This window comes from Triticum urartu, chromosome 1A (assembly GCF_056163025.1).
Source record: "Triticum urartu cultivar PI428250 chromosome 1A, HENAU_Tu73, whole genome shotgun sequence".
Lineage (NCBI taxonomy): Eukaryota > Viridiplantae > Streptophyta > Magnoliopsida > Poales > Poaceae > Triticum > Triticum urartu.
The window spans coordinates 26,691,306-26,701,665 of NC_141873.1; positions in this window are offsets into that span (position 1 = coordinate 26,691,306).

Consider the following 10,360-nt stretch of genomic DNA (forward strand, 5'->3'; position numbering starts at 1 on the left):
CCGCCAGCCACCTTTATGCAAAACTAATAGCATGTCTGTCGGTGGAACCCGTCTCATGAACATGGTCATGTAAGGTTGGTCCGGGCCGCTTCATCCAACAATACCGCCGAATCAAAATAAGACATTGGTGGTAAGCAGTATGACAATCACCGCCCACAACTCTTTGTGTTATACTCGTGCATATCATCTACGCATAGACCTGACTCGGATGCCACTGTTGGGGAACGTAGCATGCAATTTCAAAAATTTCCTACACTCACGCAAGATCTATCTAGGAGATGCATAGCAAGGAGAGGGGGAGAGTGTGTCCACGTACCCTCGTAGACCGAAAGCGGAAGCGTTTGACAACGCGGTTGATGTAGTCGAACTTCTTCTCGTTCCGACCGATCAAGCACGAACGTACGGCACCTCTGAGTTGTGCACACGTTCATCTCGATGACGCCTCTCGAACTCTTGATCCAGCAAAATGTCGAGGGAGTGTTTCGTCAGCACGACGGCATGGTGACGGTGATGGTGAAGTTATCTGCGCAGGGCTTCCCCTAAGCACTACGACAATATGACCGGAGGCATAAACTGTGGAGGTGGATGCCACACACGGCTAAGAATCAATGTTGTGTGTTCTAGCGGTGCCCCCCCCCACATATATATAGGTGGGATGGGGAGGGGAGCAGCAAGGGGCGCCCCAAGTAGGAGGGATCCTACTTGGGCGTCTCCTCCTAGTCGGCCTCCCCCCCCCCTTCCATATGCATCAGAGGGGGAAGGAAAGAGAGGGGGAGGGGAAGGAAAGGGGGAGGCCGAGTCCTCCCCTTTCCTTCTCACTTCCCTCCTTTCCTTCTCCTCCTATTTCGGCCTATATGGGGTTGCCCAGAACCCCTTCCGGTGACCCGATACGTACCTGGTATCCCCAGAACACTTCCAGTGTCTAAATACTATTGTTCTATATATGAATCTTTACCTCTTGACCATTTCGAGACTCCTCATCATGTCTGTGATCTCACCCGGGACTCCAAACAACATTCAGTCACCAAATCACATAACTCATATAATACAAAATCATCATCGAACATTAAACGTGCGGACCCTACGGGTTCGAGAACTATGAAAAACGCCCCGAGGCAGAAAGAGGCCAGACCACAGAGTCCTCTTCCTCCGAGAGCAAGGGGAAGCAGGCAGTAAGACGTTGCCAATCATCCAACTCCACAGGAGACAGAGTACGCCGGAAATCAAGGACCCAGTCCTGATCCGAGAGCTCAAAGATAGAGATCTCGGGATCAGCGCAATATGAGAACAAGGTTGGATAGGCCACCGCAAGCGTGGTATCCAGACCCACCAATCTAACCAAAAACGAGTGGACTTACCATTCCGAACTACAAAGTTAACGAGGGAACGAAAAATCGGTCAAACTTTAACGAGTTGACGCCAAAACTGAGAGCCACCAGAGGAGGAGGCGAACATAGGGCTCGAGGAGGGGAAGTACTTAGCCTTGAGAAGATATAGCCAGGTGGGGCGCTCCTCGAGGAACATAATCTTCCACCACCATTTTATCATGAGGCACTTGTTCATGACCAAAGTGTTAATGATGCCTAGGCCCCCCAAGCTCTTAGGTCTGCAAATCAGGTCCCACTTAACCATCCTATATTTGCGCTTGTTATCAGAGGAGTTCCAATAAAAAGCACCCCTATGCTTGTCAAAACCAGCGTGAATCCCTCCGGACAAGAGATAGAAGCCCATTAGAAACATCGGAAGGGAGGAGAGGCACGCATTAGTGAGGGCAACCTTGCCCGCCTGGGAATTATAACGGCCTCTCCACGGCAAAACTCTATTTCCTACTTATAAAGCAGCCAACCGCGTCGCGGCGTCAGTGCGCGAGGCGTCAAAGGTGGCCTCGACGGCGAGGTGCTCCTCCAAGATCTGGGGGTCGGCACGAATGGCAGCCATCGCGACCTCATCCGCACGTGCGGCCTCGATTTGCTTCTGAGTTGCCAAATGCTCCTTGAGGTCCTAGCTATACTACGTGCACCATGGCTTAGGTCGGCGCTTATTTGGTGGAGGGGTCGGTGATTTGGGTGGAAGGTGTCGCGCTCGCGCCGGCGGTCAGGGCATGTGGGATTTGGAAGGAGGAGGGGGATGGGGTTCGGGTGTGGATTACCTGCCTGGACAGGCGAGGCCGAGCAGCATGAAGGAGGGTCGCCGGCGAGGAGGCGGCAGTGCTGCAAGCAAGGAGTGAAGGTTTCAACTTGGAAAGGAAGGCGGAAATAGGGGGAATGTGGCTTTTGTTAAGGGGGGGATGGGGAGGTAGATATTTCCGTGGAAGCCGAAAATAATCGCTTCAGCCCAAAAATTGGCGCACAAAGTGTCATTAGACACGGTCCCTTATTCAGACACGGTTTGAAGATATTTTGTGCTGCATCTCACTTGGTTGGTTATAATAAACTGTGTGGGATCTACTTGATTTTGCATCTTGATTGGAATTACATTATGGGGTCACAGCGGCCATGGACGGTGTTTCAATTGCTAGAACTTTTATCTGCAGTGAACATGCAACTATAGGTGTGTCGTCAAAAAAATTGGAATTATTCAAGGTTCGTCTGGACATTTTTATGCATTAAGTGAGATTTCAATGCATTTATGTGCATAATTCAAATTTGAACTACATGCACATGCTCCAGTGCATATAAATTGGTTGAAAAATCAAATCTTTGTCCTTGGGTGCACGCTTAGGTCCCATGCAAGAAATGGGAATTAATGTCAAACACCCTGCCACCGTCACTCGGCCGCAAACATTGAGATGCCTGGTTTTTAAATTTTAGTAAATCCAAAACTCGTATGAAATTCATGAAACTTGGCATGCTATCATGGAGCTGCATCAACATGCTATGGTAAAAAATTTGTCTCAGTTTGGGTATATGCTTCTCACAAACCGGAGCTTCTCACAACAAGCATGATGATTTTCGGTAGGGAATGCCCCACCTTTGGGGACGAAACGATATCCATTGCCTCTTATTGCTTTCAAATTTTTCATATCGTGTCAACATAGAACAATAGGAGTGTTGTATGAATTTTTGTGATTTTTTGGGATTCGTTTGGACATTTTTATGCATTATCTAAGTTTTCAATGCATTTTTGTGCACAATTCAAATTTGAACTACATGCGCATGCTCCAGTGCATATAAGTTGGTTGAAAAATTAAATCTGTATCATTGGGTGCATGCTTAGGTCCCATGCAAGAAATGGGAATTAATTTCAAACACCAGGGCACCGTTGATTGCTGGCAAAACATTGAGATGCCTGGTTTTTAAATTCTAGTAAATCCAAAACTTGTCCGAAATTCATGAAACTTGGCATGCTATCATGGAGCGACATTGCTACCTCTTGAGCACTGCGTTGGTTTTCCCCGAAGAGGAAGGGATGATGCAGCAAAGTAGCGTAAGTATTTCCCTCAGTTTTTGAGAACCAAGGTATCAATCCAGTAGAAGGCTACGCGCTAGTCCCTCGTACCTGCACAAAACAAATAAATCCTCGCAACCAACGCAAATAGGGGTTGTCAATCCCTATAAGGCCACTTACGAGAGTGAGATCTGATAGATATAATAAAGATAATATTTTTGGTATTTTTTTTGATAAAGATGCAAAGTAAAATAAAGGCAAAGTGAATAACAAAGGAAATAACTAAGTAGTAGCAGATCAATATGATAAAGATAGACCAGGTGGCCATAGGTTTCACTAGTGGCTTCTCTCGAGAGCGTAAGTATTCTACGGTGGGTGAACAAATTACTGTTGAGCAATTGACAGAATTGAGCATAGTTATGAGAATATCTAGGTATGATCATGTATATAGGCATCACATCCGAGACAAGTAGACCGACTCCTGCCTGCATCTACTACTATTACTCCACTCATCGACCGCTATCCAGCATGCATCTAGAGTATTAAGTTAAAAACAGAGTAACGCCTTAAGCAAGATGACATGATGTAGAGGGATAGACTCATGCAATATGAAGAAAACCCCATCTTGTTATCCTCGATGGCAACAATACAATATGTACCTTGCTGCCCTTACTGTCACTGGGAAAGGACACCGCAAGATTGAACCCAAAGCTAAGCACTTCTCCCATTGTAAGAAAGATCAATCTAGTAGGCCAAACCAAACTGATAATTCGAAGAGACTTGCAAAGATAACCAATCATACATAAAAGAATTCAGAGAAGATTCAAATATTATTCATAGATAGACTTTATCATAAACCCACAATTCATCGGTCTCAACAAACACACCGCAAAAAGAAGATTACATCGAATAGTTCTCCACAAGAGAGGGGGAGAACATTGTATTGAGATCCAAAAAGAGAGAAGAAGCCATCTAGCTACTAACTATGGACCCGTAGGTCTGAGGTAAACTACTCACACTTCATCGAAGGGGCTATGGTGTTGATGTAGAAGCCCTCCGTGATCGATGCCCCCTCCGGAGGAGCTCCAGAACAGGCCCCAAGATGGGATCTCATGGATACAGAAAGTTACGGCGGTGGAATTAGGGTTTTGGCTCCGTATCTGATCGTTTGGGGGTACGTGGATATATATAGGAGGAAGGAGTACGTCGGTGGAGCAACAGGGGGCCCACGAGGGTGGAGGGCATGCCTGGGGTAGGCACGCGCGCGCCCCTACCTCATGGCCTCCTCTCTTGTGCCTTGACGTAGGGTCCAAGTCTCCTGGGTCTTATTCGATGAGAAAATTACGTTCCCGAAGGTTTCATTCCGCTTGGACTCCATTTGATATTCCTTTTCTTTGAAACCCTAAAACAGGCAAAAAACAACAATTCTGGGCTGGGCCTCCGGTTAATAGCTTAGTCCCAAAAATAATATAAAAGTGGATAATAAAGCCCAATAATGTCCAAAATAGTAGATAATATAGCATGGAGCAATCAAAAATTATAGATACGTTGGAGACGTATCAAGCATCCCCAAGCTTAATTCCTGCTCGTCCTCGAGTAGGTAAATGATAAAAATAGAATTTTTGATGTGGAGTGCTACTTAGCATAATTTTTATGTAATTCCTCTTAATTGTGGTATGAATATTCAGATCCGAAAGATTCAAGACAAAAGTTCATATTGACATAAAAATAATAATACTTCAATCATACTAACTAAGCAATTATGTCTTCTCAAAATAACATGGCTAAAGAAAGTTATCCCTACAAAATCATATAGTCTGGCTATGCTCCATCTTCACCACACAAAATATTTAAATCATGCACAACCCCGATGACAAGCCAAGCAATTGTTTCATACTTTTGACATTCTCAAAACTTTTTCAATTTTCACGCAATACATGAGCGTGAGCCATGGACATAGCACTATAGGTGGAATAGAATGGTGGTTGTGGGGAACACAAAAAGGGAGAAGATAGTCTCACATCAACTAGACGTATCAACGGGCTATGGAGATGCCCATTGTCGGTGTCAAAACCGGCGGATCTCGGGTAGGGGGTCCCGAACTATGCGTCTAGGCCGGATGGTAACAGGAGGCAGGGGACACAATGTTTTACCTAGGTTCGGGCGCTCTTGATGGAGGTAAAACCCTACGTCCTGCTTGATTAGTATTGATGATATGGGTAGTACAAGAGTAGATCTACCACGAGATCAGAGAGGCTAAACCCTAGAAGCTAGCCTATGGTATGATTATTGTTCGTCCTATGGACTAAAACCCTCTGGTTTATATAGACACCAGAGAGGGCTAGGGTTACATAGAGTCGGTTACAATGGGAGGAGACCTACATATCCGTATTGCCAAGCTTGCCTTCCACGCCAAGGAAAGTCCCATCCGGACACGAGACAAAGTCTTCAATCTTGTATCTTCATAGTCCAAGAGTCCGGCCAAAGGTTATAGTCCGGCTATCCGGACACCCCCTAATCTAGGACTCCCTCAGTAGCCCCTGAACCAGGCTTCAGTGACGACGAGTCCGGCGCGCAGATTGTCTTCGGCATTGCAAGGCGGGTTCCTCCTCTGAATACTTCATAGAAGATTTTGAACACAAGGATAGTGTCCGGCTCTGCAAAATAAGTTCCACATACCGTCGTAGAGAGAATAATATTTACACAAATCTAATCTGCTGACGTATTCTGTAGCGTGTCATCAGGCCACAGCCAAGCCTTCATTTGAACCATTTTTACTGTCCCACCTTAGCGCGTTTTGCGAGGCGGTTTCCTTGGCACGTCTTGTCGAAGCAGAGATCGTGTCCCCTTATCCCGGGATTTCTCATCAATACGGGCGTGGGTAACCCAACGGTGCCATTGATTACGGCGCTTGGGAGATAAGCGAGTTTTACCAGGCTGGTGGAGACGCATAGTTTCGTCCGCCCATATAAGGGGATAAGGATCCGCCTTTCCATCCACGCCTTCTTCCTCCTTTGCTCATCCATTTTCGCGCACTCAAGCTCCAGCGCCCAAGTCCGCATTCCCCACCTCAACCTTCTCCAGCTATGTCTGGAGCGGGAGGCAAGTGGATGGTCTCCTCCATTACGAAGGGACACATCAAGAAGCTGAGGAAAGCCGGATACTTGTCTGACGACATCGCGCACCGGCTCCCAGATGAGGGGCAGCTCATCCCCACCCCCAGGCCCCATGAGAGGGTGGTGTTCCTCACCCATTTCCTCCGCGGACTAGGCTTCCCTCTCCACCCATTTGTCCGGGGACTCATGTTCTACTACGGCCTGGACTTCCACGATCTGGCCCCGAACTTTATCCTCAACATCTTGGTGTTCATCGTCGTGTGCGAGGCCTTCCTCTGCATCCAGCCCCACTTTGGCCAATGGCTGAAGACCTTCAATGTCAAGCCGAAGGTAGTGGGCGGCCGCCAGGCGGAGTGCGGAGGCGCCATGGTGGGCAAGATGCCCAACGTCCTATGGCTCGAGGGCTCCTTCGTGGAGACCATAAAGGGGTGGCAATCGCGGTGGTTCTACATCACCGAGCCGCGTGACCCTGAATGGGTCGCAGCCCCCGAGTTTCGATCCGGAATGCCTACGCGGCTCACCTCCTGGAAATAGAAGGGCCTGCCGTGGGGTAAAAAAGGAGAGCTGACCGGACTCCAAACATGCGTCCAAAACCTGGTGAGCAAGAAGCTCAAACTTGTTAACGTAGTCCAGGTCATGCTCATCCGTCGGATCCTCCCGTGCCAACAACGGGATTTCAGCTTGTGGGAGTTCAACCCGGCCCAGCACCGAACTCTGAGGAGGCTCTTCGATACAACGTATGAAGATGCCTGGAAGGTGCTATTCAAGGGCGCCGAGGCTCCCGCATCCGCTACCGAGGATCGCGGATTCAGCGCGCAGCGTCAAGCCAATGCGGTAAGCTGTTCTTACCTCTTACAGGATATTTGTCTTTCATAGTTTAACTCTATGCGGGATCTAAGCCCCCATGCCTTTGACAGGACTAGCAGAGGACGGCCGAACAGATCAACTATCCGGCTCCTTTGCCCGAAGACCCAGCGGACGCCCGCTTGGCGGAGCTGCTGGTTCCGGCACCTTACGTGGTGCCGGACAAGAAGGCCAAGAAGAAGGCCACGGGAACCCGGAAGAGTTCCTGGCGCCCGGTGGAGTCGGACTCATCGTCCGATGACTCCAGGCGCACTCCTCCCACGAAGACGAGGAGGAGGAAAGAGAGGTTTCTTCCCCAGCAGGGGGAGAAAAGAAAAGGAAGGCCGCCCCAACTGGGGAGGCCGGAGGGTCCAAGAAAGGGGGGACCCTCCCTACGGACTACTCCACCAACACAGACGACGGCGAAGAGGAGTGGCCGCTCAGGGCCAAGCCCCTGGCAAAATCGTAAGTATTCGGATACCTGAGTGACTCATGGCGTTCCTTTATTGCACAGCTTCTCCTGACGCCGAATATAATTATGCAGTCCGCCCAAAGCCCGGCTCGACGTGTCGTCGAGCGGCTCCCTGGATTCGTCGGATGTGAATAGTTTTTCACTTCTGACCGCTACCTCCCCCCGCCCTACGGACGATGCCGAGGTGTTGTCCCAAAAGGTTCCAAGCCAGGAGGAGGTGGTCCTGGAGGCGCCGCAAGGGCTCCAAGGGCTCCAAGGGCTCCTTTGTTCGGAGGTGATCCAGCAGAGGGGAAAAACCCCAAGGGCTCCAAGTCCGGCCCTGGGCTGGACACCGCACTGGAACCTTCAATGGTTCATGAGTCCGGCAGGTGCCCCCCTGGTAAGAAGAGCAAGCCTACAACGCCGGTGACCTCCGTCCAACCGGAGGCACCAGATAATTTGCTGGAGGTGCTTAATGGCGCCTCCATCGATGAGGAGCACCGCACTATTATGAGTGTGGTGATCCAGAAGGTTCAGTCCGCCAAAAGCGGGCTGACTGAAGCCTGTGCCAGCCTGCTAACAGGCTTTGAGGTATGTGAAAAATATGTGAAAATATTACCGCACAGACAGTAGCCCCTGATGCTTTGTTTGGCGTTCGGAAAGAAAAGCCGAATAGAGGATCTAACAACATTCGTAGGAGTCTAACATAATTAAGTCAATATGCGTATGCAGGCTTCGCTGCTGACCTCTGCCGCACTGACTGCGGAGGTGGATGCGCTGAAGTAGAGCCTCGAGTGGTCCAAGCAAGAGCTCGGCCTTGCTAAAAAGGAGCTCGAGGAAAAATAAGGTAAGTAATATCTTGTGGAGTGTATTTAAAAAGATGCAGTTGCAAAAAATGACAGTATCGCTATTGGTGTCCTAGGGGCCACGACTGAGGTGGCGACCCTTAAGCAAGCGCTTTCCGAGGCCGAAAAGAAGGCGGCCACGGAGCGCACCGAGCGGGAGAAACATGAGGCACGGGTTGGCTAGGTGCAGCAAGAGCTCCAGGCTCTCATGAAAAAACATGAGAGTTTGGAGCTTGACTCAAAGACGCGAGAGTCCGAGCTCGCGGCGGCCCTTGAAAGCGCCAAGTCTGCCAAGGCCGAAGCCTAGAAAGCCCTCCAGGAAATTGAGGCAATGAAGAGGATAGCGGTGGGTAAGGCATTCTTTATGCAAAGCAAGCACGTTAAAGTGAATTACTTGTTACTTACCCGAATCCGGAGCTCTCCAGGAGCATTCGCAGATTTGCCACGTAGCGTGTCAGATGCCGCCGCCTTCTACCGGGCCGAGGAGGGAAGCTCGACGGAGAAGGTGTTTTGGTCTCAGTATGCTGAGGCCGGACACTCGGTGCCCTTGAGCGACCAGCTGAAGCAACTGGTCGAGCTCCATAAGGTGGCCGAACAGGCCATGAAGGGCCTTATAGTTCGGCTGTGGCCTGGAGAGGCCCTGCCTGGGAGCTACTTCAGGCTGGTGAGGCGGCTGGTGGATGCCTGTCTGTGGCTTGAAGTTGTCAAGCGCTCCGTTTGCATCGAAGGTGCCCGTAGGGCGCTTGCCCATGCTAAAGTGCACTAGGGTAAGATGGATGCGGAGAAGCTTGTGAAGGACGGGCCACCGCAGGGCAAGGAGCATCGCCACCCCAAGATGTATTATGAGGGCGTCCTGAAGGGCGCCCGCCTTGTGGCGGACGAATGTTCCAAAGATGTAATATTTGAGTGAACTTGTTCATTTTATCCTGTGCGCTGAAAACTTTGTTCATATGCGCTATGCAACGCTTGTTTTAATTTAAAATATTACCTTCTATGCGGCCGTTTATCGAGTCTGAGAGATGGCGAGTCGTCGGCTTCTGCCCCCGTGCCACGAGTGCTGGGGTGTTCGGGATAAACCTGAGCACTCTTTTTCCCATTCTTGGGTCCTTCGAGGGAGGTGCTCAGCACAACGAACAAGGCAATCGGACTATAATGCATTATCACTCTCACTTAGCCAGAGAATTCTATAATTTTAAATTTCGGCGAAGCCCCTAGTGTTCGGAAGACCGAGTTCGGGGCGCTATACACGCCTAGGCAGGACAAAGCCGACTCCTCGCTCTAAGCGGCATAAGTCTTTAGGGACTCGAAACCTCCCGAACAGCGACCAGCTCTCGCCCTATCATGACAGTCAGTTTTAGCTTTCTCTACTGAGGTGCTTGGCCCAGCTCAACCGAGGCACAACCGCAGTAGTTCTCCCAGCACTACCTTAGCCGATATAGCGGAACGTAAGGTACCAAAACATGGGAGCCGGGCAAACCCAACTATTGACCAAAGACATGATTCGGAGCTGATGCATATAGTGCTATAAGTTCGGAGGGCCGCACTTTGTGAAAGTGTTCGGACTTCTCACGCCGTATTATGGGGTGCTTGAGCCCCTGGCGTATGGACCGTACCAAAGTGTACGGGTGCTAAATGTCATAACTGAGCATATGTATTGAAAAAGAAATGAATAGAGAATGCAATAATAAGCTGAAGCTAAGCATTGTTTATTTTAAAAG